We start from the raw sequence: 17,991 nt of genomic DNA, 5'->3' as shown, positions 1-17,991 counted from the left end.
ATTAATCTGGTTAGTCAAAGTCCCAGTAGCACTCTAGTAGTAGTATCTCGACAGGTGGCAGGTACCATGGCCAACCTACTACTTGCTGTTAAACAATCTCGAATTTTATATTTTCTCATCTAGTCATAGCATTTTACATTACTGATAATTCGTTGGTAATTAATTATATTAAATTTGAAGGCCATGCCATTCATTTACAATTGAAATCCAGTGTTTAATAGGTCATAATGAAAGGATAATATTGAAGCTGTAACGACAAATTTAATATTAATTGGATGAAATATGATATATTAAAGATATTCATAATATATCATTGTGATTTACGAAAGTATATTATAGATAAATGGTTTAAAACAAGGTCTATAGACCTTGGTTTAAAATACAGTTCCTTTCGTGGCTTGCAAGGCTGTTGGAACGTTCTTTTCGTGGCTCGCAAGGCTGTTGGAACGTTGACAAAAATGTAAACAAAGTCACGTGACCTAATATGTGTGCGTGGTGATATTTCGCAAGTCTGTTGGAACGTTCTTTTCGTGGCTCGCAAGGCTGTTGGAACGTTGACAAAAATGTAAACAAAGTCACGTGACCTAATATGTGTGGTGATATTGCGCGGCGTTTCGTTCAAGGAAACCGTGTCTCTCCTGCTACAATTAGCTTATTGTTAATATTTTCACGCAATTAATTGTTTTTAAACATCCAATGGATAAACTAACATCTCGGTGTACTGTCTAAGACGTACTATTTGGTATTTGCTGGCAAAGACAAGACTAATCGAGAATCAGTCTCTTGGTAAGTAGGTACGCCATTGTCTAAAGGTGGCTGTTGTGTTTTTACCGATGGCCGGTGTAAGCTAAGGCCATCTATGGCCATTGTAAATGTAATTACTCGGCTGTGTATAGATAATTACTTTGCGTAACTCGACTGGCCAACACGGCCACCTGTCATCTGTCTGCCAACCCTACCGTAGATTTAAACAGCTCATGCTATGGCCTCGATTATATTTATGAAGTAGGAGAAACCATTTTTAAGTAGATTTATTCAACTTACGTTATTTTCATATCTAAAATAACCTTAGTGACTTATTTTTCGTAATTGTAGTAGCAGTATACTGTAGACTTGGTATTGACCTTACTTGAGGTATCCAAATTGTGAATCTGAATGGGCTATGGACAGTAAAGGTTTAAAGGCCGCTCGTGAATGGCAGAGGCAAGGGACAGTGACAATGTCCTAGACTAAAGACTGACCATATATACTTATGAACTGCGCCCAAGGTAGGACGAAGGGGGCCAGGCAATGGCTGCTGATGACATTGCAATTAAACCTATAGGCTCCCACAAACCTCCCATCCTTAGCTCACAAGGATGGTGAGGTTGCAGTGACCAAAGGAACTAATGAGTTTGAGCGGGACGCAAACCCCAGTCTGGCATTCACCAGTCAGCGACGTTACTCCATCGGCCATCACAACCCTAAGCCTGTGGTAATTACCTAAACAGTTTATTGTGAATTTTACCTTTAGTATTTACCTTTAGTGTGGTCATATGGTACCTGAATAGGTTAATTTGACTAATACTAAAGCTTAACTTGGTATAGGTGAGCAAAGCCTACTCAGGAAATAAGTTGGGATTACCCTATACTGGTTAGGTGGTTGAGGTTATTATAGGTTTTGCTTCCCTGTACTTCACTTGTTATTGTGGATTCCACGCTATTTCTTTATCCCTAAACCAGCCATAGTTTAAGCTGCAAATTTACCCTCATTCCTCATCTGCCCCTACTTTTAAGTCTCCTGCTGTATCCCTGCTCCTATTTCCTTCATTCTTGCTCTCCATTCTCTTCGGGTTCAGGGACGAGGCATAGCCTCTACAATAGCTCGTACTATAATCTAACTATTTTGAGTTTACATTCTTTTATGCTGCTTTGTCATTTTCTCTACATCAGGTATAATATTCATTTTGTATTTTCTAAATTTGTTTCACTTAATAATAATAAACCTATTATTTTTTTTAGGTCTTCCTCTTAGGGTTGCGGAAGCTCGGTTATTTCATTCCTTTTATATATTCCTGGCAAAAAAACAAATAATGGTTTAAATGACCTTCAATTCTCATTGCTAGACTAAAGAGGCCAAATTTTGTGAATATGACCCATGCAATGTCATTCCCGATACCAGCGTTGTCTCTTGTGTGATAACGCAGGGTAACCAGACGTCCTGTATTAGACTTTATTGTACCATATTTATGAAATTTGTCCTGTGTCCCATATCAACCATCTTTGGGTCCCGTATTTTAAAGATCTGAAAAAATATTTATTTTAGTGAAATTTTTAAAAATATTTTTATAAGGATTATGGAAAGGCTTGCATCATAATATCCTTTAAAACTGCAAAACATGCTTGATTGAAATATTCTGATGCCTCGATATATGTAATGAATGTAGCCAAGTCTCTGCGTGTGTAACTTTACGAAAGTTGTGTGTTGTGTGTGTATGTTGTTCAACTACCTCTCCAATTTAAGTATCCCTTATTTCAGTTTTCTAAGTCTGGCCACCCTGGAGGACACAGGTATCTAATGTAGGCTTAATACTCTATAGTATGTACGTGGAGTTCAAGGTTTTGATTCCAAAGGTTGCTGATAAGAACTTGAAATATTGACCAGAATGTCTTCTTAGTAGTTAATTACCTCTGCCAACAAAGTTGGAAGGAGGTTATGTTTTACCCCCTGTTTATGTGTTTGTGAACAATTCCCTGGCTACAATTTTAATCATAGAGTAATGAAACTTGCAGGGATTACCTGTTACGTGAAAAGCTGGAAAGGGTTAAATTTTTTAAGGTCAAGGTTACAATCAAGCAAAATTTCCAATTCACGTAATCAGCCATAGGTTTGCACATCGTGGTCACAGGGACTTCAAACTTGGCTCAGATTTGAGCGTACAAAAATCCACACCAATTAATACATGTTAGGGTCGAGGAATAAGCTCCCATGGCGGAAGTAAGCGCTCTACTGAGTGCCCCTCCAGTATTTATTAGTTTTTGCCCAGAGATCTTGTAATGTAGTTGCTACTGGGGGGGAGAGAGGCGTGCAGCGAATCAAAACAGAACAGCGTGGAGGAGTTATCCGAGAATGATTCATGTGACTCGTGCAGTGAGTTTTTGTCAAAGGTCAGTGACCATGTTTTGTTCCGTAACTGAAATACAAACCACACTATTTACATGGGGTAATTACTTCGGCGTAGCTGAATGACGAGCCACAAAGTTTTAACGAGGGTTTCCTACCCCACCGCTAGTTAGCGGGTGGGGGGGGTAGGGAGGGGTAGCTAGCTACCCCTCCCCCCTCACACACACCGGTGAATAGCTCACTATACTTTTGGCTCAGAGAGACGACAGACCTGTCAGCACTCTCCTCTTTGTTGACTTTTCAGTGTGTTTGTGAAGTTGGCCTCTATTACTCGTCATGCGTACGTGCCCTGGACTTCCCGGCCGCCCTTGTGGGACCTTTATGTCGGCGTGGACACGGATCCTCACTCCTTATCCCTGTGTGTAGGGACCAACGGTGTGATAGGTCTAACGTGTGTATTGAGTGTAGGGAGTGGTCTACCTCCCAGTGGGAGAGGTTTGCCCGGCGACGTAAGAAGAAGGCTAAAAGGTATCTTTCTCCTTCGGAGGCTTCTCGGAAGAGAGAAAATCCCAGGTCTTCTTCTTCCGGCGCCCTTTCCTCCTCCGAAGCTCCCGCTCGAGTGGCCTCTTCCTAGAGGCCGGCGAGTGGTAGGGTAGACCGTAATGTTGTTGATGTCATTAACCAATCCCGGGGTGAGGGAGAGGTCGTTGCCTCCCATAGCGAGGTGGCTGCCCCTCCCCCCAGCGTTGGGCTTCCTTGGGGCTGCAGGGTTCGCCCTCCAAGGAAGCCCTGTTTGACATGATCAAACGGGGTGCGGCCGCCGAACAATCGTCAACTTCAGCGGAGATATGTAGATCCTCTGTCTGTGGTTGACGTTGTTGTGTCGGAAACATCCCGTGGGTCTGGCCAAACGCCTGTTCCTGTGGCTGCGGTAGCGGAAGGCTCTGACTCCCCCTCCGAACATACTTCGAGGGAGGAGCTTAGTCCCACGGTCTCTCCTACCGGTGATACTCCCTCTCGGGGGAGTTCACTTATAGAGACTCCTCTTCGGAGGCCCATTGATGGTCAGCCTGCTGATCCCACGGCCCCTCGTGGCCGTATAAGGCGGAAGGCTCGTCCTCCCCTTCGCCGTAGAGGCCTTCCATCCCCCTTCATAGGGGTTAAGAGGCTCCTCTTCGGCACCACAGTTGTTGCGGGATGTTGCAAAACAACCCCCACACCCTTGAATCACTCTAACTGACAATTGTCTCAACAACACAAACTTTCCCCTTACGTTATCTAAAACCAGACTCTTAGACAAAAGGACAAAATAAACAAAAACATGACCTTAAAACTATATTTCCTTTCAAACTAAAACGCTCATCATAAACCAAAAATCACACTTATCACTAATCATACACGTAACACAAAATAGACATTGATCATACCGCTATTCAAATAAACCCTCAAAATAAATAAAGCTTAAAACTAAACACTAGCAAAACAAACTTAAATTTACCACAACCCAAACATCAAAACACAGAAACATATATATATATTTTATGGACACCAACACAGTCCTCCACACACTGCCACTGTCTTTTTACGGCAAACTACCAATATCACGGTTTCGTGCTTAACAGTCCACTGGGTGGCAATTTGCCACAGCTACTTCCCTGATTGGGGTGGTTTTTATCATCATCATCATCATCATCATCATCCTCATCAACAACAGCAATCGGAATTTAATTCGGTCCGGGTCATCAACAATTATCGAAATCTCAGCAGCCTTATCAAGTTCCCTATACAAGCCAAGTCATCAACAATCGAGTAAATATTCAATGGAGCTCTCTCCAAAGGAGGAATCACAGCCTGCCAAAAATAAAAAAGAAAAACACTTACGAACACTCCTAACTTAACTATCGCACTATAATCAAAGATAAATAATAAATTGTTCCTATCATTCACAATCACGACAAGCAAAGATAAACAAAACTGTACTTACTCAGAAAATCAATAATCACTTCCTCGCTGGTAAAGAAAAATAATAAATCCAGCGTTCACACAACTGACGGTTACAGCAGTCAAATCAAAATAAGCATTCACCCAAGACATTCACCTCCGTCGTAACCTAGCTAAAAACTTAAACAAACAATCTCATTTAAACCAAGAGTGTTTCTCACCACAAACGATCGATACACTAACTACTTTCGCTCGCTGACACAATCTCTCTCTCTCTCTCTCTCTCTCTCTCTCTCTCTCTCTCTCTCTCTCTCTCTCTCTCTCTCTCTCAGGATTTGGCAAAAAACAAAAATAAAAATAAACCAAAAATAAATCATCCACACAGTCCTCTGCGGAGGAGACGACTCGCCGTTCTCCTGTCCTGCCAGCTACCAACCTAGACCTCTCCGGGGATCGTTCGCGATCCCCTTCGGAGGATGGTCGTCCTTCGGGACAAGGTGACCTGTCGCCCAGACCATCTACGTCTAAAGCTCCTGATGCGCTTTACGCGCCGCCTGATCCTGCCTCTGCGCAATCTCCAGGTCCTTCGGGGCTGCTGGGACTTGAGTGCGAAACTGCGCCTCGCCCCTAAGCGCCAGGCACCGCCTGCTGTTGCTCCTGTTGATCCTGACATAGCGCCTCGGTGCTCACCCTGAGGCGTTTGCACCGCTGTTCCTGTCACGCGCCAGGGTTCCCCTGCGCGCCCACGCCCTTCGGCGCCCCGTCGCCCTCCAGCAGTTCCTGAAGTAGCGCGCAAGCGCCCAACTGCGCAGACGCGCCCTGCTCCTGATATAGCGCCGCCGCACTCACCTGCGCACACGAGGCCAGTTTCTGATACGGCGCCTACGCGTCCACCGGTGCCCCAGAGGTCACCTGCGCCCTCCAGCACCTCGGCGCCCCCCAGTTCCTGTTTCATCGCGCGCGGTCCAGGAAGTTCCTGAGTTGGCGCACAGGCACCCACAGGTTCCTGCGGACTCGTCGCGCCTCTCGGGGGGATAAGCGCGACACGCGCCTGCGCTCGGTTCCAGTTCCAGCGCTCACGAGCACACCAATGCGCGGGACCCATCGCGCCCACCTAGGGAGATTCGCGGTACGCGTCCGCGCGCAGTTCCTGCACCAGCGCCCACGCGCTCACCAACGCGACCACGCGTCACTGCAGCTCATCGAGTCGCCCCAGAGGCTCCCAAGTTAGTGCACGGGCACTCACAGCTGCCTCTGGGCTCTCCCTCCAGACCGCACGAGCTTGCTACTGATACGATCGCGCACGACGCTCCAGTATCGCACCCTGTTCCTGCTACGCGCCCCGTTCCTGTATTTAAGACAACTGAGGTTGCCCAACGAACTCTAGAGTGCCCTCACGCGGCCTCCGCAGCAGTGCACCCCGGTGCGACCACACCCTGATGCGCACCCACGATCGCCAGCGCGACCAGTGCTCCCACAGGCGAGTGTGCCGGTCTTACCGGGCCGGCGCCAACCCTCTCGCCCCCAGGCCACTTGCGACCCTGCTCCAGCGCTAACGCGCCCTCAACCGGTTCTTCCGGACACGCGCTCAGGCGCCCCCGTTATCTCGCGCTCTTCGGGGCTGCGCTAGGTCGTTGCGCGCCCGCGCATTCGGCCTCCTCCTGTTCCAGCTCCTGATCGCCGCACGCCTACGCCATCGCCTACGAGCTCTCGCGATCATGTTCCCGCTCCAGCTGCTCTGCGCCATCGCTCCTGAACACCCACCTGCGCGCCATCGCTCCTGAACACCCACCTGCGCGCCATCGCTCCTGAACACCCACCTGCGCACTATCGCGCCCGCTCCCGGCCACGCGGGTGCGCGCCAGTTTCCAGCATCGCTCCATCCATCTACGTGCGACCCTGGTCTGGGCCCGATACACGAGCCCCAGCGCGATCGCCGCCAGGCGGACCCTTCCTTGTCGCGCTCCCCTCCCCGCAAGCGCAGACCAGCACGCTCGCCAGAGGGGGAGCGTTCCCCGGACAGGTCTAGGGATTCTTCTCTTTCAGCCCTGCAAGCGAACCCTCGTTTGTCGACTCCTCTTAGGGATCCCTCGATCCCCTTCCCTCCAGAGGGAGTGTCCGACAGCGCGGCTGTCAGACAGCAGCCCTGGTTCGGCACCCTACTCGGAGCTCTTGTGCAGGCGGTTAAGCCAGCCCTCTCTGATTCTGGTTGCGAACGAGCGGCAGCTTCCTCCCCCCTGAAGAGGAGGAGAGGAGTCTCTCCTGTGGTTCCTCCTCCGAGGCCTATTCTGTCCCCGCGCAGATCCTTACGCAAGGCTCCTACTCCCCCTCAGACCTTCTCACCCTCCCCTGCGGAGGAGGATTACCCCTCCTCAGGAGAGTCAGACGAGCAGGAATACTCCCCCATCGCACCAATGGAGGAGGTTCCTCCTCTTCCCGAGAGGTCTTCTCGTCCAGAGGTTCCCTCTTAACGAGAGAATGCCTTGATGAAGTCATCGGGCTTCAGCACGGCATATCATTCCTGTGCTGAAGGCTTGTGACGGGCAAGAGGGCTCTCGAACTGGGGAATTTCTTTTCTCAGTTTGACTCTAAATTTCTCTCATTCTTTTTCTATTACTTCTTATTGCTTATTCCTCCTTCATAATTATCAGCTGTCTCCAACCTTGCTGTCAAAACTCTCTTACCCATTTCACTGTCCAGGTTTTTTAGAGGGGACATTGTATCCAGGATCGGTTTTTATTTCAAAATCAATTGTGGGAGCTGTGGTGGTCTTTCCAACTGCCCGAAAAGGTTTGGACACCTAGGAGTGTCAGTATTCCCATACTGGCACGCGGAACTATCTCGTAGGAAATTTGGCCTTCGGATTCCAGGGGTTGGCGATTTCATAGAGATAGGACTCTCGGCATTCTGTCCGGTTTGCCTGCCACTATGATTAGAGTGGGGATGATTGTATTCTTGAAATTCTCTCAGTCCCATCAAGCGGGTTTGGCATACACTTGAGCCACTCTAATCATAGTGGGACCATCCCTTTGTGGTAGGGTAGGGAGTGGACATTTGGTAAGCAGCTTTCGCAGGTGTCATTGGTGGAGAAATTAATTCCAGGAAAGGCTGACGGTGTCTTCTTTGGAATTTCAGACATTCTTAATATTTTCTCTCCCTTAAACTATATTTTTTAGTTTTTTTTTCATTGTTATTATGACCCCTTCCCTCCCCCAAAAAATAATTAATGAGTAAACTTAATGTTCCACGTACCCCTGGATCAAATGGCGAACCCCAGACACCGTTGACGACTTCTGCTTGTTTAAGTAAGGAAAGCTCTGTTGACCACTTCGGCAATAAAAAGGATTCCTCCAACAATACTTCTCTGACCAGTGTAGTTAAAGACAATTTATCGGCACTGGTGGAAAATGATTCTTGTAATAACAGTAATACTTTACTCTCTGGTTCTGGCTCATTACCAGATCCAACAAAAAATCTGAAAATTCTCCTCTTAAAAAACATACCATTTGGTTGTAGCTATGACATAATTCATGAAGCCTTCTGTAGATTTGGGGCAATCAAAGAAATTTTATTGGAGCTTAATGGTAGTAAAGGCTTTTGGGAAGCTTGGGTATCATTTTCAAGTTTTGAGATTGCTTTAGAAGCAAATAAAAATTTAGAGAGTATAAAAATTGACAATTGTTTAATTTCTGGGGCTCTATGTGATAAAGCACCAAGACACCTAGAGGTATATAAACCAGAAGAATGGATGGAAAAAGAAATAGAGCATAGACTTCCAGAAGAAAGAACCCCCAAGCCCCCAACATGGATAATTGCATCTGGGAAGATAGATAATTATAACTATTATAAGATTAGTAAATTTATACAAAAAAAGTTGGTTTAATTAAAAGTAAGGATATTAGCAGATACGGTAAGCAATCTGTTTTGATTAATGCAAACTCAGATACTCAAGCTCACATGCTTTGTGGCATGAAGATTGCAGAAATTGATCCTATTAAGGATATTGAACCACATATGAGCTTCAGCTATGGTAAAGGAGTAGTTTTTGATAAAGATCTATATGAATTTTCAGAACCAGAAATTCTGGACATGTGCCCTGCTAATGTTTGGAAAGTAAGTAAGATCCCTCAAACAAGCATGGTAGTTTTAACATTTGAAACCCCTGTTATACCAGATCATATAATTATTGAGAATGAAAGAGTACATGTTCGAGAATATAAACCTAGGCCTTTACAATGCTTTAATTGTTTCAAGTACGGTCACCCTTCCCGGTACTGCAATAATACGAAGATCTGTATTAACTGTTCTTTGTTAGAACATGGCCAATGCAACAGAGATACAACCTGTGCAAACTGTAAAGATCATAAATCAAATGATAAAAGATGTAGAGAATACAAGAAAGAAGAAGCTGCAATCTTGAAAGCAAATGCTGAACATATAAGTGTAGGTTATGCAAAGTATTTACTCAATCGGCAACTTAATTTTGCTCGCGCGGTTAAGATTCCACCAAAAGATTATAATCCACTACCCCTTACTACCACAGGGGGACCAGTGGTAGCACCTGGCCCGTCAGGTGCATCTCCCTTAGTGGTAGTAGCCCAGCCATCTGGGTCAAGTGCTCAGCCTATAAAAGCCAGAGCACAAACCTTCAAAGAGGTCAATATGGTTTCCAATACACCAAAAGTAATGTCACCGATAGGAGCATCTCCCCTAGATGTAATAGCCCAGCCTTCTGGGTTAAGTGCTCGAACTGTTGAAGTTCTAGCACAATCCTCCAAGGAAGCCAATGTGGCTTCCACCAGCTTAAATGTATTGTCTCAGGCAGAATCTCTACCTGATTTGATGGAGGTTGGAAAACAAGATCTTCCAAAGAGGAAAAGGTCCCCATCATCCTCACCTTCATCTAAGTCAGGTAAGGGCCCTATTGCTCAGGATCCTAAGGTTGACTCTTATAAAGATCCTAGAAAGAAAGAAAAGAAGAGTGGTGGCCTAGTAGAGCCTTTCATCTCCAGGCCTTACGTGGCTTCATCTGAAAAGTCCCAAAAGACAAATGAGACGAAGAAAAATAATAACAAAAGATAATGTCTATCATCCAGTGAAATTGCAGAGGTCTAAGTACTAGCATTGAGCAAATAAAAACTTTAACCAGGGACTCAGACACGAAGGTAATTTGTCTACAGGAAACCAAGATCTGTGACAAACCATTTAATCCTGGACTCAATTATCATTTTTGTAGATCTCCTCCTTTGCAAGCTGAGAGAGCTCAAGGTGGTACAGGTTTTATTATTCACAAATCTGTAAAATTTGAAACAATCCTACTCAATAACCCCTACAGGCATGTGCAGTGAGAACTCATATCGGGAAAAAAATTACTTTATGCTCGCTATATATTGAACCATCCTTAAAACTTTTCCTCTTAGATCATGCTGGTAATCCAAGAAGGCTTAGACTTTCTGACCTCCAAGACTTGATCAATCAGCTTCCTGCCCCTTTTATTTTAATGGGTGATTTTAATGCAAAGCATACTTTATGGGGTGGAAATGTGTGCGATAGATGGGGTAATCTTGTTGAAGAATTAATTGACAACAATGATGTAATACTAATGAATGATGGTTCTCCAACTAGGTATGATGTATTCCACAACTCTACATCAGCCATTGATTTGTCAATCTGTTCCTCATCCATTCGATTGAACTATCTTTGGTCAGTAAATGAACACCTACATGGCAGTGACCATTGGCCAATAATGTTAAATTATGTCCATAATCTTCCTTCTCAGTGTCCACCAAAATGGAAGATGGACGAGGCAGACTGGGCAGCTTATGAAAACTGTTCACACACCGATAAAGAATATGATGAATTTACATCTCCAGTGCATGCCTATCAACATCTTGAAAATATTATTGACGATAATGCTAGCAAGTTTATACCTAAAACATGCGGTTTACCTCATCGCTCTGTAGTTCCTTGGTGGAGTAAAGAATGTGCCAACGTAAGAAAAGTGACCCGAACTTGCTTCAGAAGATACTTGAGAACAAACTATGTAGCAGATAGAATAGCGTACCTCAGAGCCTGTGCCAAACAAAAAAGAACTTTTAGAAAAGCAAAGAGAGCATCTTGAAAGAAATATATATCTAATATTAATACCAAAACTCCTTCAAAGGAAATATGGGACAAGATTAGAAAACTTCAAGGTAAATTCGTCCCTAAGCCTCTACCAATATTAAGGGAAAATAATAGATATATATCTGACCCCAAAGATGTAGCAGAGGTTCTTGCTAAGCACTTTGCCCATGTATCAAGTGCTGACAACTATTCCCCAGCATTTCAACAAATTAGAGCATCAACATCTGTTGTTCCTCCTGCTTCTTCAAATACTGAAGCTTTTAACCTGCCTTTTAGTATGGAGGAGATGCAAAATGCTATCTCTAGCTCTTCTTTAACTGCCCCAGGTGAGGATGGCATCCGGTATGAAATGATATCACATCTTCTAGTGGATACCAAGGAATTTTTATTAGAAACCTTTAATGGTCTATGGGTTTCCCATACATCTCATGATTCCTGGCATACTTCAATTGTAATTCCAGGCCACAAGTCTGGTAAAGACCCAGAACTGCCATCTAGTAATAGGCCCATATCCTTGACCAGTTGCATATGCAAACTATTTGAGAGAATGATCAACAACAGACTTGTGTGGTATCTAGAATCAAAAAATCTTTTATCTAACAGGCAGTTTGGTTTTAGGAAGAACCGAAGTACTCTAGACCCTTTGCTGATGTTATCAAGGGAAATTTCAAATGCCTTTTCTAACCAAAACCAGGTGGTGGGTGTCTTTTTTTGACCTCGAAAAGGCATATGACACCACCTGGAGGGGTGGTATTTTAAAGCAATTGGCCTTGTTGGGTATCGGAGGACATATGTTCTCTTTTATTGAAGAATTTTTATCAAACCGCTCAATTAAAGTGAGAGTAGGGTCAGAACTATCTTCATCCTACATGCAAGAAGAAGGTGTCCCCCAAGGTAGTGTATTGAGTGTGACCTTGTTTGCTGTTGCTATTAATAGTCTCATGAGTCACATACCTCCTGGCATACAAGGATCACTATTTGTCGATGACTTTGCAATTTATTGTAGTGGATCATCTGCACTACAAGCATGCCAGAATCTTCAAATTGGAATAAATGCTGCTTCTGCATGGGCAAATTCTCGTGGATTCATGTTTTCTCCTCAGAAGACCAAATCCATTCGCTTTACTCGTACTCGTAAAAGGGAAGAGATCCCCACCCTTTTCTTAAATGATTGCATTTTGCCATATGAGGATAATGTCAAGTTTCTTAGAGTCATTTTTGACAAGAAAGTGACATTTGGTCCCCATATAAATTACCTATCTATCAGGGTTAAGAAGTCACTGAACATTCTGAAAGTGATATCGCATTTTGATTGGGGTGCTGATAGAACAACTTTGCTTAGAATTTATACATCTTTGTGTCTGAGCAGGTTAGACTATGCATGCCAAATATATGGGTCAGCTACAAAGACTTTACTTGGAAAACTTGATATTGTTCACAATGCTGGGCTTCGCATCTGCACAGGTGCTTACAGAACATCTCCCATTGACAGTCTCTATGTTGATTCTGCATACCTACCCTTTCCATTCGCAGAGAGGATTTGAGTTTGATGTTTTTAGCTAGGTCCCTTGCTGTGAGAAACAATCCTAACTGTAAATATGTTAGGGTGCCTTTAGATCGGGCTCCTAACATATCTAGAGTGCCTAAGCCTTTGGAAGTACAGTTGAAAAATGATGCTAGAGAAGTAGGCTTGTTAACAGCACAGATAGCAGAGGTAGGATATCCCAAGTGTCCTTGGTGTAATCCACCTGTTAAAGTATGTTTTACGGCAGGAGGGAAAAATACCTTACCTAGTAGGGTAATGAAAAGTGAGTTTTTAAATTGTGCTGCTCAACATCATGGGAAACATGTTTTTACAGATTGCTCTAAATCGGCTGCAGGAGTTGGAATTGCAGCTGTGGTGGGGGATATTGTTATTAGAAGGAAACTCCCATCCTCTTGTTCAATATTTACTGCTGAGCTGTACGCAATAATTCTCGCAGTCCAACATATTTTTAAAAATGGCAACCAAAATAGTTTTTATACAATTTTTACGGATTCCAATAGTGTTTTACTCTCATTAAAAGAAATTATGCCTGGCCATCATCTAGTACAAGAGGTGCAGGACTGGTTAGTACTTCTGCAGTCTAGGAAGAGTATCAGTGTTCACTTCTGTTGGGTTCCTGCCCATGTTGGGGTGGATGGAAATGAACAAGTCAATAAGGCAGCAAAGGAAGCTTCAGGGCTAAGTAATCCATCCCCCTTGAGTAGTCCTTTCAAAGATCTTAAAAGTGAGATTCATCTTTACTGTAAAAATAAGTGGCAAGCTTGATGGTCTGAACTGACCACCAATACAAAATTGAAACAAATCCACCCATTGGTGGATAAATGGTCATCTTGTAATTCTACAAGTAGGAGGGATACCATTATTTTAACTAGGCTGCGTATTGGCCATACACATGCAACGTACAATTATTTAATGAAGAGTGGGGAAGGGAGACAGGCCCCTCTTTGTAATACCTGTCTAGTGACAATGAATGTTAAACATATTTGCACACACCGATAAAGAGTATGATGAATTTACATCTCCAGTGCATGCCTATCAACATCTTGAAAATATTATTGATGATAATGCTAGCAAGTTTATACCTAAAACATGCGGTTTACCTCATCGCTCTGTAGTTCCTTGGTGGAGTAAAGAATGTGCCAACGCAAGAAAAGTGACCCGAACTTGCTTCAGAAGATACTTGAGAACAAACTATGTAGCAGATAGAATAGCATACCTCAGAGCCTGTGCCAAACAAAAAAGAACTTTTAGAAAAGCAAAGAGAGCATCTTGGAAGAAATATATATCTAATATTAATACCAAAACTCCTTCAAAGGAAATATGGGACAAGATTAGAAAACTTCAAGGTAAATTCATCCCTAAGCCTCTACCAATATTAAGGGAAAATAATAGATATATATCTGACCCCAAAGATGTAGCAGAGGTTCTTGCTAAGCACTTTGCCCATGTATCAAGTGCTGACAACTATTCCCCAGCATTTCAACAAATTATTGCATTAACATCTGTTGTTCCTCCTGCTTCTTCAAATACTGAAGCTTTTAACCTGCCTTTTATTATGGAGGAGATGCAAAATGCTATCTCTAGCTCTTCTTTAACTGCCCCAGGTGAGGATGGCATCCGGTATGAAATGATATCACATCTTCCAGTGGATACCATGGAATTTTTATTAGAAACCTTTAATGGTCTATGGGCTTCCCATACATCTCATGATTCCTGGCATACTTCAATTGTAATTCCAGGCCACAAGTCTGGTAAAGACCCAGAACTGCCATCTAGTAATAGGCCCATATCCTTGACCAGTTGCATATGCAAACTATTTGAGAGAATGATCAACAACAGACTTGTGTGGTATCTAGAATCAAAAAATCTTTTATCTAACAGGCAGTTTGGTTTTAGGAAGAACCGAAGTACTCTAGAGTCTAGACCCTTTGCTGATGTTATCAAGGGAAATTTCAAATGCCTTTTCTAACCAAAACCAGGTGGTGGGTGTCTTTTTTGACCTCGAAAAGGCATATGACACCACCTGGAGGGGTGGTATTTTAAAGCAATTGGCCTTGTTGGGTATCGGAGGACATATGTTCTCTTTTATTGAAGAATTTTTATCAAACCGCTCAATTAAAGTGAGAGTAGGGTCAGAACTATCTTCATCCTACATGCAAGAAGAAGGTGTCCCCCAAGGTAGTGTATTGAGTGTGACCTTGTTTGCTGTTGCTATTAATAGTCTCATGAGTCACATACCTCCTGGCATACAAGGATCACTATTTGTCGATGACTTTGCAATTTATTGTAGTGGATCATCTGCACTACAAGCGTGCCAGAATCTTCAAATTGGAATAAATGCTGCTTCCGCATGGGCAAATTCTCGTGGATTCATGTTTTCTCCTCAGAAGACCAAAGCCATTCGCTTTACTCGTACCCGTAAAAGGGAGGAGATCCCCACCCTTTTCTTAAATGATTGCATTTTGCCATATGAGGATAATGTCAAGTTTCTTGGAGTCATTTTCGACAAGAAAGTGACATATGGTCCCCATATAAATGACCTATCTATCAGGGTTAAGAAGTCACTGAACATTCTGAAAGTGATATCGCATTTTGATTGGGGTGCTGATAGAACAACTTTGCTTAGAATTTATACATCTTTGTGTCTGAGCAGGTTAGACTATGCATGCCAAATATATGGGTCAGCTACAAAGACTTTACTTGGAAAACTTGATATTGTTCACAATGCTGGGCTTCGCATCTGCACAGGTGCTTACAGAACATCTCCCATTGACAGTCTCTATGTTGATTCTGGCATACCTCCCCTTTCCATTCGTAGAGAGCAGTTGAGTTTGAGGTTTTTAGCTAGGTCCCTTGCTGTGAGAAACAATCCTAACTGTAAATATGTTAGGTGCCTTTAGATCGGTCTCCTAACAGATCTAGAGTGCCTAAGCCTTTGCAAGTACAGCTGAAAAATGATGCTAGAGAAGGTTAACAGCACAGATAGCAGAGGTAGGATATCCCAAGTCTCCTCCTTGGTGTAATCCACCTGTTAAAGTGTTTTACGGCAGGAGGGAAAAATACCTTACCTAGTAGGGTAATGAAAAGTGAGTTTTTAAATCATGCTGCTCAACATCATGGGAAACATGTTTTTACAGATGGCTCTAAATCGGCTGCAGGAGTTGGAAGTGCAGCTGTGGTGGGGGATATTGTTATTAGAAGGAAACTCCCATCCTCTTGTTCAATATTTACTGCTGAGCTGTACGCAATAATTCTCGCAGTCCAACATATTTTTAAAAATGGCAACCAAAATAGTTTTTATACAATTTTTACGGATTCCAATAGTGTTTTACTCTCATTAAAACAAATTATGCCTGGCCATCATCTAGTACAAGAGGTGCAGGACTGGTTAGTACTTCTGCAGTCTAGGAAGAGTATCAGTGTTCACTTCTGTTGGGTCCCTGCCCATGTTGGGGTGGATGGAAATGAACAAGTCAATAAGGCAGCAAAGGAAGCTTCAGAGCTAAGTAATCCATCCCCCTTGAGTAGTCCTTTCAAAGATCTTAAAAGTGAGATTCATCTTTACTGTAAAAATAAGTGGCAAGCTTGATGGTCTGAACTGACCACCAATTCAAAATTGAAACAAATCCACCCATTGGTGGATAAATGGTCATCTTGTAATTCTACAAGTAGGAGGGATACCATTATTTTAACTAGGCTGCGTATTGGCCATACACATGCAACGTACAATTATTTAATGAAGAGTGGGGAAGGGAGACAGGCCCCTCTTTGTAATACCCGTCTAGTGACAATGAATGTTAAACATATTTTAGTCGATTGTCCTGTTTCTAATCTTCAGAGGAGGACACATTTACTCCAGGACAAACCTTTAAGAGATATACTGGGGGAAAACTGTAATACTCTGAACTTGAGAAAATTTATACAAAGTATTGGGTTATATTACGAGCTATAATTGATTTTATGAATTTATTTATTTATTTTACCCTTTTGATCCCTATTTGTTTCACATCTAGATTTTATTGTATGAAAGTGTTGCGATTTGTATTAAAGGTTAAAATGATACTAAATGGTGTGAGTATACAGATATGATTGAATGATTTTCGTTATATAGCGCTGAATGGCCTTTGATGCCCCAGTGCTTGGCTTAATGCCTAAATCCTACATTCAATTCAATTCAACCTCTGGCGTGTAGCGTGTATGACTGTATGCTTAGTCTTATGCCGTTTTTTTCACTAGCTAATGATTTCGGGTATCTTTTTGAAGATGCAAGAAGAGAAGCAAATAACTTAGCAGATAATTGGTTTTCATGTTAAAGTTCTGGAATGAAGAATTTTCAGATTATGGATAAGTAAATCTCTGCAAAATGAAAATGTGAACTTGAAAACATGTGCTTATTTGTATGTATGTATTATTATTATTATTACTATCCAAGCTACAACCCTAGTTGGAAAAGCAAGATGCTCAGGGGCTCCAACAGGGAAAAATAGCCCAGTGAGGAAAGGAAATAAGGAAATAAATAAATGAAGAGAACAAATTAACAATAAATCATTCTAAAATAAGTAACAACGTCAAAACAGACATGTCATATATAAACTATTAACAACATCAAAAACAAATATGTCATAAATAAACTATAAAAAGACTCATGTCCGCTTGGTCAACAAAAAAGCATTTGCTCCAACTTTGAACTTTTGAAGTTCTACTGATTCAGCCACCCGATTAGGAAGATCATTCCACTAGGGACCCAGCTGTGCATTTCACTTGATGAATTTGAATGTTATGAAGCAACTGCTATGGAAAGGCCACCAGGTGTTGCTTACAAGGCAGCTAAAACTGGCACACTCATAAAAAAGAAGGTACAGAATTACGGAGATGCGCCTGATGTATATTTGAATGCCAGAGACATATAACCACATATTACACAGTTTAACCCTTTTACCCCTAGGGTATTTGGAAATTTCCAATCCTTAACCCCCAGGGGGTTATTTTTTTCCTAGCACATTTTGCAGTATTTTTTTTTTTAAATTGCTCTAACATCCTTAATTTTTGTCATAGAGAGGTCAGGTTGGTCTCATTCTCTTGGAAAATGCCTGAATTTTCTCAAAAATTTATCAAAAATATAAAAAAATTTTTTTTATAGTATTTTTTTGCAAGGACGTACCGGTACGTCCATGGGGGTAAAGGGATGGCTTTTGTGAAACGTACCAGTACGTCCTTTGGGGGTAAAAGGGTTAAAGGTTTAAAGGTGGCTCATGAATGGCAGAGGCAAGGGACA

The 17,991-nt window shown here is 42.7% G+C and overlaps 1 protein-coding gene across 1 annotated transcript in view; it reads left to right on the top strand.

Annotated features, from left to right (window-relative positions):
• The first annotated feature begins 611 nt into the window (after nucleotides 1-611).
• The window catches only part of LOC137636060 (uncharacterized), a 30,735-nt gene continuing 13,355 nt past the window's right edge, over nucleotides 612-17,991 (top strand). Inside the window, exon 1 of the mRNA XM_068368488.1 lies at nucleotides 612-657. The gene's annotated coding sequence lies outside the window, so the exon portion shown is untranslated. The remainder of the gene's footprint in view (nucleotides 658-17,991) is intronic.

This window comes from Palaemon carinicauda, unplaced genomic scaffold (assembly GCF_036898095.1).
Source record: "Palaemon carinicauda isolate YSFRI2023 unplaced genomic scaffold, ASM3689809v2 scaffold220, whole genome shotgun sequence".
NCBI lineage: Eukaryota > Metazoa > Arthropoda > Malacostraca > Decapoda > Palaemonidae > Palaemon > Palaemon carinicauda.
The sequence above is the reverse complement of the archived record's forward strand: the minus strand, read 5'-3'. Positions and strand labels throughout refer to the sequence as shown.